The following is a 15509-nucleotide window of genomic DNA, read 5'->3' on the forward strand; positions in this document are numbered from 1 at the left end:
CTAAGATGTCCTAATTACAAAAACTGAGGTTGGAGTAAAGAAGAGATAAGGAAAATAAATGTTATCAGCTACAGACTAAATCAACAAAATGACTGTTAATGTTGAATCTTGATTTAAATCCCATCATCACCATGCCCTGTTTACATACAAAGTTTGGGAACTTTTTAGCCCCAATCAGTCTAGAAGAAACAAGTACTTCTCCTTATAGACTACCCTCTTATCCCAAAACACTGCCTGCTTCACATTATCCCACCTCTCTCAGCCAGTTACATTGGAGTATTTTCTTTCTCAATGTTTACAGAACAGTGCACTTAAGTTGTGTTCCAGCGGCCATTTTCCAACTGTCATCAGCCCTCCTGCTAGAAGTTATGAAAATGTGTCCCAGGAACTTGTTCTTTCTTTTTCTGGCTAGTATGTGTAATGACTTGATAAACCACTATCAATCAGGTAAGATCTTAATTCAGGGATTCCTTGACCTCTAGAATTTTGGTTTAATGGTGTTTAATTGCAAGCAGTCTAAATAATGCATTGCATCAGTATCGTGAGTGCTATGAAGTGTGGGACCCTGACAAAGGAGAAGAATAGTCAGCTGATGGGGTGGTCCCCAGATATGGGTCACAATGAAATGAACTTGGGAAGCATCTTGCACTGAACAATTAAATATTTGAGTAGTTACTATATGCCAATACTATGCAAAACATAACAATGAACAAGACACAGGCCCAGCCACAATGGAGCAGCTAATTTCATGAAGTAGATGTTCTCATATGCCCAAACTGTCTAATCAATATGTACACTTAGAAGCCAACATTCATCTCAAACTATCCAAAAATGCAGACCTGAATTTGACCTTTCCCCCCTAATAGTCTATATCCATTAGCAAATCTGTTGTCTCTGCCTTCAAAACTTCACCCAAACTATGACCACTGCTCACACCCTTCACAGCTATCATGACTGCAGTAGTAGCATCATAACTCTGTGTTTCATCCTGAGATCATACTCCCAATGGTCTGTGCTTGATACAGAAACATGATATCCTCAGGGAGAGTCCTGACTACATATAACAGACATAGGTAGACACAGAGAGATAAAGACATGTACATAAAACATATATAAAATACGGCCTACCAGCTAAGATCACCAAGGGACTAAGTGTGAAAATGAAAAAGAAATCTAAGGATTGGGCCCTAGGGTACTTTAAGAAATTGGAAAATACAGGAGGAAAACTAAGTAGTGGAGACTTAAAACGAATAGCCTATGAGGTAGCAAGAAAACCAAGAGTGTGGTGTAATGGCAAACAAAAACAGAAAGTTTTTTTAAGGACAAAGTGATTAACTGCATGAGAAGTTGTCAACTAGCCAAGTAAGATGAGGACCATCAGATTTAGCTGCAAAAAAATTATGACTTTGAGAAGAACAGTCTCAGGTGTGTGATTCAGATGAAGGCATAAGTGGAGTGGATTCAAAAGAGAATGGAAGGAAAGTAATTAGTGATAACAACACCAAATGGGATTCTTGATTCAGAGATTGTAGAAATGAGACTAAACCAAGTATTTCAACAACATACACAGGCAATATTTAATGGGAGGGAGGGAAGGTGGAGACTTCAGCTGAAGCAAGTCAGCACAGACTGAGAAAAGGGGGGATCAGGGTGCTCCCGGGACAAAGAAAGTGTGAGTTTTTATGGATTTACTGGGGTAGGCTAAAAATCCAGTAAATTTCCACTAGCCAGGGACATGTTTCCTAAAGATGTCTCCTTCTTGGAAGATTTAGACCACCAGGTAGCCATGGTCATCTTATCCTAAGAATTGCCGAGTTACTCTTGTAACTGGAGCTGTCAGCCTATGTAAACACTCCAGCCTCATGATTTGCTCCAGGCTTTAGATACATGGGCTGTTTTAGCTGCTGGAAAAGCACAGGGTTAGGGGGGAAAAAAGAAGGGAGAGAGAAGGTAAAAGAAAATACCAGTTCCAACAGGCAATAAGCCAAGTTAACCCTGTATTATATCTTGGACTAAACATTTTTAAATCATCAACATGTCTATGTCCAGAGCTGAGTCAAGGATTAAGACAGCGAAGGAAACTATATTTCCTACTGCTGGGACCAAATACCTGACACCTAAAATTTAAAAGAAGAGAGATTTAATTTGGCTCATATTCAGGGGTTTCAGTCTAGGGTCAGCTGGCTTCAGGCAGGAGCTTCATGGTGGGAGGACATAGCAGTGACCAGGAAGTACAGCAGGGGAATGGTACCATGAAGAAATATACCCTCTGAAGGCACACCCCCAGCGACCCACCTCCAACTGCCCCCCCTAAGAGCACATTCAGAAATGAACATCAGTGGATTGGTCCACTGAGTATAGCACTCCATGATCTGATCACCTCTCCAGGAGTCTCTTAATCCACTCACATTAATAAGATCACCTGGCACAAGGACAGACACGACAATGAAGACAGAGATGCCAAACTTTTATTCCATTTTAGTCACCATCATATATCTGTAGGCTTGAGTGAAGAGTCAGTGTTTTCAGCAAAAGTGGTCTTCAAGTTTCTACAAAGTAACCTAGGCAACTATTAGCATAACCCACACTTCAGGAGTTATTATTTGCAGCATACCAGTGGGAAACTAATGGTATATTGCCCAAATGTGTGACCTCCAAAATTAGTAATTTTTAAGTCTACTAAGAACAAGTAAAAGGGCTGGGGATTTAGCTCAGTGGTGCCACACCTGCCTCACAAGTGCAAGGTCCTGAGTTCACTCCCTGGTACCAGGCAAGTGAAGCTAGAAGGTTTATTTGGGTTCCTCCCACTTCAGTAACAATTGCTTCATTTTGTGTAAGCATTCTGCTTCTGTGGTTTACCAGAGTTTCACGATGAGTCTGTTGAAAGGGGCACATGAGCAACATGCCATGCTACAAAGGGCATCAGTTTATGCACCCAGGCGTCTACTGTGTGGTGCCAGCCTTTCCCCTATAGTAGTGATTCCTAACTGTCTTGAAAGCAAGTGTCATCAATTCCCTCCAGGAGTTTTTTTCAAATAAAGGTGCAAAAATATGGGGCAACAGTATGAAGAGGGTGTCTTCAAAAGTCTGGATACAAAGAGGATAAATGTTTATAGAAAAGATCTAGTTGAGAGGGATAAATTAATGATGCAGGAAAGCAAGAGAAGAACTACTGAAAAAGCCTTGTGGAGCGGAAAAAGGTAAGGGATAGGAGCAAGTCCCCAAGTCGAGGGACCAGCTTGGGCTAAAGCACAGACACCCTATTCATATAAGTAGAGAAATGTAGTGTTAATAAGACAGCACTTTGTGGATCCAAAGAAGAAAGTTTTCTCCCACAATCAGAGCATGGGGAAAGACCCAGAAGAGTGACAGAAGGAGAAGGGACCTAGGCTGTAGAGGGGAGAGGGCAATATGAAAAGTCAAAGCCAAAAAAAATTATAGGTGGGCAGGGATTCTGGAAAGTTTCTTTTAGGGCCTATGGAATTAGTGGCAGTGTGAGATCTCATGGGGCCTGAAGTGCCAATCATGTTTGTGAAGCAAGTGATTTTGGAACATTAGAGTTGCAGGAAAGATCCCAAAGAAAGCTCTAAAGGTGTGAAGCCTGAGCAAGAGCATGGTGCCAGCCGTGGAGAAACAGAGCTGAACACATCCTAGTGTTCATCATGGGACAAGGGAGACTGCTGTGGAAGAAGCAAATTGGGAAGCAAGAAGACAATAAGGTTGCCCCAAGCAAATGGAATGGACCTCTCTGTTTAGCCCCTTAATAACCCTCAGAAGGTGACACCTCTGCACCCTCATGCCAACATAATACAAAGGAGCCATGAGCTGGAAGGAGGGCAGGAAGTACTGAGCTTGCTTATGATGTGGTATAAGAGAGAGGGATGCTCTTGATTCCTAAGGAAATTCAGGATCCATCAGCATCCATCAACAAGAAGGAAGTGGTGGCCAGATTTGTTTCCTCTGATAGAACCCCACTGTTTAGCACAATGTGTTCACTTCTACCAGGCTACAGAAGCCCAGATGGGAAGAAGCTTCGATGTGTCCCTCTGAATGGTGACTCTGTGCTTAAGAGATAAATGCCAGCCCCTAGCTGGCCCCCAGGGCAGAGAGACACAAAGCCCAGGCCTGCTAAACCAACACTCACTAGGTGTTTTCCTGAAGTGTTCCCAAAGATCAAAGGAGGTCTTGTGACAGGCGTATCCTCTCTGCCTGCTGGGAGTTGGCAGACAGCCACAGAGGTAGAACACAGGGAGACCCAGAACAAAAGGAATTTACTCAGAAGAGTCACAGTGGCATCAGGTGGGAAACTGGGTCAGTGTGCACACATCCTGGGTTAGGGTGGAGCAGGTCCTTCCCATGGTTCCCCAAAGGGTTTACCTGTCATACCCCAGCATGGATCCATGCCACTGACAAAAGTCCTGTGACAAAAAGTTGGGAGCAGAGAGAAGAGCGGGAGTAGAGATGTGCAGGATTCTGAGTTCTCAGCAAAGTCAAGAACTGAAAGAAGACAGGATGAGAATGTATGATTCATGCAGGATGCTGATGGAGGATGAGGTCCTCTTACTCTAAATCATAACTTTAATATAAACCCACATTTCACCTTCCCCTATGCATTAGACAGAAAACTCAGAAGAAGCAAAAGCCTTATGAGGGTGCATGTTGAAAGATTTACTATTGCACAATGAGGGGTATATGCTAAAAATATATCAGTGCTTTGGGGGAACATTGGGGTTCACCTCCTACACATCAAGTCAGGGTGAATGGCCCTGATATCTACAGTACTTTCCTCACCCCCATGAGAAGAACACTTTAGAACTGTCTAGAAAGAATTCCAGGCAAGTGACCACCCGAAGAGGAGGAGAGGGGCCTCTCCACAATACCACTTCTATTAAATACTGGATTTTACAGGATAGGGACCGTGGCAGCTTCACTTGTACCTACTCACTGCAGCCCAAGCAGGAAGGGCAATGAAAGCAGGATGTGCATGGGAATAAACCACATGGAGATGCTGCTTCCTGTACCGTGAAGGAGGAGGTTGAGCCTCTGCTGCTTTATCAGCCAACCAATGCTCCCCCTGAACTCTGGAGCCCATGGTCTAGGCCAGGCCCCTCATAGAAAGGAAGACAAGAATTGTTTCTATGTCCACTCCAAGGAGGGGAGTAAAGGGAGAATAACTCGAGTCCACTGGAGCTATGAGAAACAAGCACAATGCAAGCATGTATGGTGCTGGGGACACAGAGGACCAGACGCTGACCAGGTCTGACTGAGCTTGCAGAGGACTATCCATTCCCATGCCCAGAGATAGTGAGGCCAGGACCCTGGAAGCTCAGCCTCGATGACAGCATGAGGAGAAGAGGGCCTGGGAAGGGGCCAGAGAGAACTTGTTTCCAGGAGGAGGGGTAGGTTCTGCCAACTGCCCCCCTTTCCTGCCTTATCCCTTTCCTCAAGTGTAATATCCCTCAGTCCAGGGCCAGGCAAGGAGTGCAGTGGGGGATTTCCAGAGTGTAACACTCCCAAGGTCAGACTTGCTACTGAGGCCACAGGACCAGGGCCCTGGGCAGGCAGCCTGAGCCATGGGAATACAGACAGTGGGAAGGGAAACCACTCTTGCGGTAAATAGAGCTGGCAGCTGGGGTGTGTCAGGGGAAAGGGGAAAGGCAAAGCCAGAGGCCAGAGAAAAATCACACACACACACACACACACACACACACACACACACACGAGTCAGAGACACATGGACACAGACATCCAGCCACACAGGAGCCTAGAGAATAAAAAGAAAGTCAACCATGCCACTCAGGACCTAATTCAGAACACACAAATGTGTCTAGGAAACACACCTACAGAGATTCACTAACACTCTGAGCACTCGTGCTCAAGCAGACACAGGCACGATCTTGCAGACATAAAGATAAGATTACACAAAGACAGCCCACTGCACAGAACCACAGACACAAATGCAGTCCAAATCCACCCTTCAAACCTCCCCTCTATTAACCTCTAGGTCACCTCTGACCATGCCTGGCTCCCTTCTCTGAGCTCTGGTTTGTAATTTCTCTCCTATTGTTTGTCCTTAAATAGTGTAGTCTTGCTGGATGTGGTGGCACATACCTGTTATCACAGCACTTGGGAGGCTGAGGTAGGAGGATCGGGGTGAGTTTGAACTACACAGCCTGAACTACATAGGGAGACCTTGTCTCAAAAATACGATAAATAAGGGTTGGGGATTTAGCTCAGTGGCGCCACACCTGCCTTACAAGTGCAAGGTCCTGAGTTTGATCCCTTGTACCAAAAAGTAAAACCCAAAAATAATAATTATAGGGTAGCCTTGGATTCATATTCATATCCCTGGTCTCAACAATTTGGCCGTGTACTCTTAAAGAATGTCAAGGTCAGGAGTGAGTCCACTCCCTCTTCAACAGCAGGATCCTTCACCTACACAATGTGTTCACTTCTACCCGGCTACAGACGCCCAGATGGGAAGAAGCATGGATGTGTCCCAGGTACCCAGGTACTCTCATTATGATGAGGACATCCAGTTTACTACTGGCTCCATGTATGCAGAGTTCCGATCCCCAGATTTTGGGGGGGGGGGTACCAGGGATCGAACTCAGGATCCCCAGACCTTTTGACACAGCAAACACAAGGGAAGAAGAAACCAGAAGGACATATCCAGTCCAGGTTACCCCCAGGGTACCCAGAACCAGGTACCAGGTTCCAGGTGCCCACAAAGGAGCCCCTGACAGAGGGCATGACCACTTGTGTGTAGCTCTAGCCCAAATGTTAAGTCATTCTAACCACAACTCCACTCCTACAAAACCCCTAAAACAACTTCTATTCATCACTTTTCCATTGCTGGGACAAAATACCTGATATATACAATGGCTCATGGTTTTAGAAATGTCAGGCCATGAGGGCTGGGGATTTAGCTCAGTGGTTCCGCCACCTGCCTCACAAGCACAAGGTCCTGAGTTCAATCCCTAGTACAAAAAAAAGTAGTAGAGATGTCAGGCCATGGTTGCTGGCTCCCAGGCAGAAACATCATGCCAGCACAGCATGACAGAGGATAGCTGCTCATCCAATGGCATCCATGAAGCAGAGAGAGGGAAAAGGCCCTAGAAATACATGCCCCTAGTAACCTACTTCCTCCACCTAGGCCCCAACTCCTGATAATCCATTCAGCTATGAAGTTATCAGTGAGTTAATCCATCAGAGAGGTTACAATCAAAGCACCTCTAGGCACCTCTAAATCCAGTCAAGTTGAAAAGCAAAATTATCTGTCACATAGCTCCAATTCCATTTCCAAAGATAGCTTCTAGGGGGACCCTTAGAACAAGAGAGGTAATGCTGCCTAATGTTACCCAAGCATGTTTACATGGCCAAATAAGATTTATATAGAAAAACTCTCTGTTTCTACTTCCAGAAAGTTGGGTATTTATCTACCCTCACTGGATAACTATGGAGACACTCATACCCTTCAAGTGTGGAAGGTTCAGAAAATAGCCAACAACCTCTCACCTATATACCAGATCAATATCCCATATTATACATAAGCTTAAGTCCCTCTCCAGATGACTATCTTAGAAGTTTAAAACTAACCTCCAACGCAAAATTTAACTCCTTGGCCAATCTTCATCCTAATCCTAAATATAAGCAGTGCCAGGGCCAGGGATTTAGCTTAGTGGTTCTGCTACCTGACTCGGCAAGCACAAGGCCCCGAGTTCGATCCCCAGTACCAATAAATAAATAAATAAATAAAATATATAAGCAGTGCCCTACTCCAACTCTAACATAATCTGAATCCAAGATACACTAGCTCTTATCAACAGAAATTACAAACTCCATCCAAACTTTAACATCCAACTTTAACATCACCAAAATCCAGCCCAGTGCTTACCACTGTCCAACTCCAATCTGTAACCACAACGTCCATGCTGTTCTAAGCTTAAGTCTAACTCTAACCCTAGTCCTAAGTAGCTACACATTAGCTAATGTATAATGTATGCCTTTACACTGGGCACAGGAATGTATGTGCTCACACTGATATGAAGGGTTGTGTCACTTGCACCCTCAGGGATTCAGTGGCTCCTTTAGGAAAAACTGTGCAGTCCATAAGGCATTTTATTCCTGGAGGGCTCAGAGCTCTGCTGGGAACCCAGAAGCACCAAAATGCCTAGGCCCTTTGACAGTTGTTGGATGTACAGACCCAGGGAACCTGGCCCACTCCAAATCATGTTACAGGACTAGCCCAGCCCCTTAGCTAAAATTCATGCCATACCCCTCCCAGCTCTTGCCTGCCAAGCTGGGAGCATCTGCTGCCCTGAAACCCTCCAGCAGGCAGGAGCAGGCAGGCCTGGGCTCAAGGGAATGTGCCCTTTTCCAATATGGGGATTTCCAGACTCTTGCAACACCCACACCTGGGAAGTCTACCCCGGAACTGGCCCAGGTGCTGGTCTTAAACAGGTAATTGATCTGCAGATGGTGGGGCCGAGGAAGGTGTCAGTAAATACAGCTCCTCTCCCCTGTTTCCAGTGTCTCAGTCTCTAATAGGATGTGTTACCCCTTCAGCCATCATCGGGATAGCACTGACATCAGCCACCCTTCACCCCCAGCCACCAATGGAGCACCCCTCTGCACCTGGACCTCCCCAGAGATTGTAAACAGTACTCTCAGAGCTCACCAAGCCAAAACCTTCACGGTAAGGAAAGAAACTCAGGTGAATGCTCACATCTCAGATGTGCAGACATCCAAGTCTTTGTGTCCCTTTTCCATCATCTACACACAGCCTGGCCTGAGGACCAACAGAGGCCTGGACTCTGGGCTGCAGGCTCCAGACTCCTACACCCAAGGTAGGGTTCAAGTGGAACTGTGAGGTGGAATGAGGCCAGGCTAGCAGCTTAGGGCAGAATGACAGGGTCTGCAGCCTTGGGGTCTCAAAGAAGGGTCACAGCTCCTCTTGTTATCTCAGCCCCTCTCCTGGCACTGTCTTTATCTAGGCTCACTGCCTTCCAGGCTGCCTTGGTGCCTCTCACTCATGCTCCAGGTCCACCCACAGAAAACAGGGAGAGAAAGGGCTTGCCATTTTCATTGCTCTCAAGGCAGCTAGTTCCTTCCTGGCTTTTGTCCTGCCAGTTTTCCACCTCCAGCCTAGCCCCCACTGTTTGCCTTCTTTCTCTCGGTAAACCTAATTTAGGTTCTAGGCCCCAAGAGCAAGTAGGAGGCCCGAGTATCTCCAGGATGGAACATCTCTCTGAGGCTGCTCTACCTCTGCACACTCAAATGCAGAGGTGGGGATTACAGGTCTGTGCTTGGAAACGCTTCCTGGATCTAGGAAAGACAGCCAAGGATGAGGCCTGAAGGAGGTGTGGGCACCATCTGATCCCCACCGCCATAATGGCATAAATAAGGACAAGGGGTGGTGGGAGTTTTAGGGTGCGAGAGGGCGCCTGGGATTTTGGGAGAGGAAGCAGCACAGCCCCTGTGTCCTTTACATATCTCACCTCCTTCTACACATTGTGCCAGGCCAGAAGATCTCCCCCTCAGGAAAGGTAGGGGGGATGTCACTTCATCTTCCTAATCCCCGGACCACCCTTGTTCCCTTCTACTGGCTCTGTGCCCATCTGGAGTGTGGGATGGGCAGCAGAATCTGCCCAGGTGACTCTCTCACCCCGGCCCTACCAAAAGTTTGGAATCACCTGGACACCCAGGTACAAATACAGATTTTTTGGCTCTATTCTGGGATTCTATTTAAGATGGTCTGGGGTAGTGACCCTAATTCTGTATTTTTGTCTCATCCCTAAGACAGTTTTCCTTTTTTATTAGTACATGTTTGCATTACATAATGATTACATTCCTTGTGGGAGTTGGTACATACACATAACGCATCTTAATTCCTTTTTTATCCCCTTTTCCTTTTCTTTCTCTCCCTCCTTCCATTTCTTGATCCCCTCTCCATTTGGACAAAATTTATCTCCCTACTTCCTACTATGTATCTTTTATTTTGCTCTTTATTTATATTTTAGGTTTTTCATATAAGAGAAACCATGCAATATTTAAGCTTATGTGTCCTATTTCCCTTAACATTTCACTTAGCATCCATTTTCCTGCAAACAAATGAAGTTTATCATTCTTTGTGGCCAAGTAGTACTCCATTGGGTACAAATACCACATTTTCCCTTTTTTGGGGGGGTTTGGTTTTTTTTTGGTACCGGGGATCAAACCCGGGCCCTTGTGCTTGTGCAGCAGGAGGCAAAACCACTGAGCTAAATCCCCGGCCCTCAAATACCACATTTTCTTTGTGAACTATGGTTTTTTTTGGTATCAGGGATCGAACTTGGGACCTTTTGCTCTTGAGGCAGGCGGCGAAACCACTGAGCTAAATCCCTGGCCCCTATACCACATTTTCTTTATCCATTCATCTGTTGATGCACATATAAGCTGCTTCCAAGACTTAGCTATTATGAGTTGTGTAGCTATAAACAGAGGTATGCATGTATCACTGTAATATGATGTCTTTAACTCTTTTGGGGAGATATCTAGTAGAGAAATAGCCGGGTCAAATGGAATGTATAGCTTTAGTTTTTTGAGGACTCTCCATACTGATTTCCATAGGGATTGCACCAGTTTATATTCCCATGGACAATATGAAAGGGTTCCTTTTTCCTTCACTGGCACTTGTTATTGTTTGATTTCTTAATGATGGTCATTCTTTCTGACATGAGATGGAATCTCAGTGCTGTTTTAATTTGAATCTCTCTGATAGCCAGTGATGTTGAACATTTTTTCATGTATTTATTGGCCATTTGTAATTTTTCTTCTGGAAGTGAAAGTGTCTATTCATTTCAGTTACACATCTTTCAACTCTTGTTTTGTTTTTTTGAGACAGGGTCTCACTATGTAGTTCAGGCTCACCTTGAACTCATGGTGATCCTACTGTCTTAGCCCCCAAACTACTGGGGTTACAGGCACGTGCCACCATGTATGGCTCCTTGACTCTTTTATTTTGGGGGGCCCAATTTTTTTGAGTTCTCTACATTCTACATTTTTATATCAAAGTCCCCAGGTGATTCTAAACTGTACTAGAGATTGAAAACGTTTTAATTCAATAAGACTGTTGTCATCTACCCATTCCCCCAGACCCATGTTACCCTGCCTTCTTAGAAAACCTCTGAGATAGATTAATCCTAATCTTTACTTTCTGCACCACTTCCACAGAAGCAGGTAGGGAGTCGGGGGAGCTGGAAATTAAAAATCTTTCTGGTGCCAACATCTGCCTTCAGACCAGGTAAAATACTCTGAAATCTTATCTCCTAGTTTTTGCCCATTCCTGTTCTTGGAATGCCTTCTTGCAGCAGAGTCACTCCCTGCCCTGGTTAAAATCTCAACTGGCTGGAAAACTTCAGAGCCACGGGCTCAATTATCTATCCTCTAGGCCACTCAAATTCCAGCCCCTCTCCTCTGTAGACGTAGGGATAAAATACTATCTCTTGGGCTGGGGATTTAGCTCAGAGGTTCTGGCGCCTGCCTCAAAAACGCAAGGTCCCAAGTTTGATCGCTAGTACAAAAAAAAAAATACTAGCTCTTCATTCCTATTCCAACAAAATTCCATCTCCAACTCTTCAGCATCCCATCTTCCGAAGTAATATCCCTATTATGGCAGAGTAGGCAGTGGGAACCTGTCTCCCCCAAACTTGGGATTGTACATTTTCGTTGGCATGGGACAGGCTTGCCTTGTTCTCAGCCCCTCCTGGATTATATGGCACCTTCCCCAACAGCATGTATCAGAAGATTTAAAGGGATAGAAATTTTGGGTGAGGTGAGAGGGACCCTTCTCAGGTCAGTAGGCTGAACTAAGAAATACAGAACAGAAACTTCAGTGGCCCCACCCAACAAAGAATACACACTTTGCAAAATTAGTTTTGGAGAAGTTACAAATGAATAATATAGTCATCAGCAAGTAAATACCATTTTCCCCAAAATAAGACCTAACCAGAAAATAAGCTCTAGCATGATTTTTCAGGATGCTTGTAATGTAAGCCCTACCCCAAAAAAGAAGTTCAGACTGGAATGCAAGGGTTGGAGAGTTATGACAATGTCCCAGAAGAAGATGATGTGACTGTATTTGAATAAATATAGATTTTTGTACATAAATAAATGTAGATTATTGTACATAAAAAAATAAGACATCCCCTGAAAATAAGCCCTATTGCATCTTTTGGAGCAAAAAATTAATAAGAACTGGTCTTACTTTCAGGGAAATACAGAATCAGCAACCTCTTAAGGAGCAGATTAATTGAATTTCCAAAGATCCTACATTACAATATTCAGAATATCCAGTAGTCAACAAAAATTACAAAGCACACAAAAAAACAGGAAGGTACAGTATAACCCATTAACGGGGCAAAAATTTTTCTTACAGGAACCATCCCTGATGAATCCCGACATTAGGCATAATAAATGAAGGCTTTAAATTAGCTTTCTTGGAGCCTGCCTGGCAAGCACAAGGTACTGAGTTGGATCCCTGGTACCGAAAAATAAATAAATAAGTAAATAAATTAGCTTTCTTAAATATGCTCAAATAACTAAAAGAAATGTTGGGCAAAGAGGAAATCTTGGAAATAGGAAAATCTTGGGCAAGGGAAATTGAAAAATAGGGAATGAAAAACTGAGACTATCAATAAAGAGATAGAAACTATTAAAAGAAGGACCCAAACTGAAATTCTAAAAGTGAAAATACTTTAACTGAAATGAAAATTTCACTAGGGGCATTCAACAGCAGACTTGAACAGGCAAAAGAAGGGATCAGCATACCTGAAGATAAGACAATTGCAATGATCAAGCCTGAGAAGTAGGAAAAGAAAAGATAAAGAAAAATTAACAGAGCCTTGGGGACAACACCAAATGTACCTCGTCATCAGAAGACCAGAAGGGGAAGAGAAAGGGCAGAAAGATTTTTTGAAGAAATAATGTCTAAAAGCATCCCAAATCTGATGAAAAGCAATGAATATACATATCCAAGAAGCTCATGAACCCCAAGCAGCAGAAACTCAAAGATTCTTACAAATCCTAAGACAAAGGAGAAATATGAAAACAAGAAAGAAGTAACTCATTATCTACAAGGGATTTTTTGATAAGGTTAACAGCTGATTTCAGAAACCACAAAAGCCAAGAGGCAATGGGATGATATGTTTAGTCCTGAAAGGGGGAAAACAAAAATACTGTCTAACAAACATCCTATTTCCAGCAAAACTATCTGTCAAGAATTAAAGACAAAAAAAAAAGAATTAAAGACAAATAAGACATTTCCACATAAAAATTTTTTTGAAGAATTCATTACTGGTAGACTTGCCTATAAAAAATGTTAAAGAGTTCTTCACACTGAAACAAAAGGACAGTAAGTGGTAATTCACAGCCATACCCAGAAATAAAGATCTCTGGTAAAAGGAAATACATAAGTAAATATAAAAACTAGTATTATTGTGTTTTTTGGTTTCCAACTCCTCTTTTTTTCCCCTATATAATTTAAAAGGCAAATGCATAAAACAATAATTATAGGAAAGTTGTTTTGGTTTTTTTTGGAACCGGAGATTGAACTCAGGACCTTGTGCTTGCCATGCAGGCATGGTGCCACTGAGCTACATCCCTAGGCCCAAAACAATAATTATAAATCTATGTTAGTGAGTACACAGTGTATAAAGATGTAGTCTGTGACACCAATATGAAAGAGAAGGGACTAAGGTGTATAGGAACAGTGTTTATACACTACTGAAACTACATTGTTGTTATTAAAACTAAATTACATTGTTATAAGTTTAAGATATTAATTGTAATCACCAAGGTAACCACTAAGAAAATTACTACAAAATGTACAAAAAGGAAAGCAGAAGGGAATCATAATGGTAAACTACCTCCCAAAAATGAACTAGATACAAAAAAAAGACAGTGGAAGAATTAAAGGACAAAAAGGGCCAGGGATTTAGCTCAGTGGTTCTGGCACCTGCCTTGCAAGTGCAAGGTCCCGAGTTTGATCCCTGGTACCAAAAATAAAAAATAAATTTTAAGACTAAAATCATACAAAGTATCTCTTCTGGTCACAATGGAACAAAACCCAAATTCAGTACAGATGAAATAGGAAATTCACAAATATATGGAAATTAAACAACATGCTTTTAAACAACCAGAGTCAAAGAAGACATCACAAGGAAGTTAGAAGATAACTAGAGACAAATGAGAACAAAAATGTAATATACCAAGACTTATACTATATAGTGAAAACAGGAAATTTATTAATGCAAGTGCCTTTATTAAAGAAAGATCTCAAATCAATAACCTTATTGCACATTTTAAAGAACTAGAAGTAGAGCAAACTAAGCCCAAAGATAGCAGAAAGAAGGAAATAGTACACATTAGAGATAAATGCAATAAAGAATAAAAAATGAGAGAAAAATCAATAAGGTCAAAGTTGAATCTTAGAAAATATCAACAAAACTGACCAACCTTTAGCTAGATTAACAAATTAAAAAAAGAAAACATCCAAAAAACCAGAAATGAAAGTGGGGACATCACTATCAAACTTGACAAAAATAAAAAGGAGTATAGGAGAATACTATGAGCAACTGTATTAAAACAAATTAAATAACCTAGATGAGATGGACAAATTCCAAAACACACAAAATATCAAAACGGACTAAAGAGTGCCAGGGATTTAGCTCAGTGGTGCCGCTGCTTGCCTTGCAAGCGCAAGGTCCCAAGTTCAATCCCAGGTTCCAAAAGGAAAAGAGAAACACTGTCTAAAGAAACAGAAAGTCTGAATACATCTATAACAAGAGATTGAATCAGTAGTTAAAAATCCCAAAAAAGAAAAGTTCAGGACCAAATGCTTCACTGGTAAATTCTATAAAACATTTAAAGAAGAATTAACATCAATCTCAAACTCTTCCAAAAAATGAAAAAGGACCTAACATTTCCTAACTCATCCTATGAGGACAGCATTACCTAATAAAACTAGACAGACACCACAAGAAAAGTACAGACCAATATCCCTTACAAATATAGCTACAAAAATCTTCAACAAATATTAGGAAGCCAAATTCAGCAGCATATTAAATTGATCGAACACTATGACCAAATAGAATTTATTCCCAGAATGTAAGAATGGTTCAGCATACAAATATCAATCAGTTTAACACACCTTATTAATAGAATAAAGGGGGAAATTATGATCATCTCACTTGACACAGAAAAAGCATGTGACAAAATCCAACAACATTTCATGACTTTAAAAAAGAGTTGGGCCGGGAATTTAGCTTAGTGGTTTCGCCGCCTGCTGCGCAAGCACAAGGACCCGAGTTCAATCCCTGGTACCAAAATAAATAAATAAATAAAAATTTAAAAAATAAAAAAGAGTTAACAAACCAGGAATAGAAGGCCATATAAGAAAAACCCATAGCTAACATTATACTCAGTGGGGAAAGACTGAAGACTGAAAGCTTTCCCCTTAAGATCAGGAA

At 42.5% G+C, this 15509-nt stretch overlaps 1 long non-coding RNA gene across 1 annotated transcript; it reads left to right on the forward strand.

The window, feature by feature from the left end:
- Window positions 1–306: 306 nt before the first annotated feature.
- LOC147825845 (uncharacterized) lies at window positions 307–12391 on the forward strand. Its single transcript, XR_015440018.1, has 4 exons — window positions 307–447; window positions 8569–8698; window positions 11215–11284; window positions 12254–12391. It is a non-coding gene; the product is annotated as an uncharacterized LOC147825845 (long non-coding RNA).
- Window positions 12392–15509: the final 3118 nt, after the last annotated feature.

Source organism: Heterocephalus glaber, unplaced genomic scaffold, assembly GCF_053883595.1.
Source record: "Heterocephalus glaber isolate CG9 unplaced genomic scaffold, H.glaber_assembly_v1.0 deba00001481, whole genome shotgun sequence".
Classification (NCBI taxonomy): Eukaryota; Metazoa; Chordata; class Mammalia; order Rodentia; family Bathyergidae; genus Heterocephalus; species Heterocephalus glaber.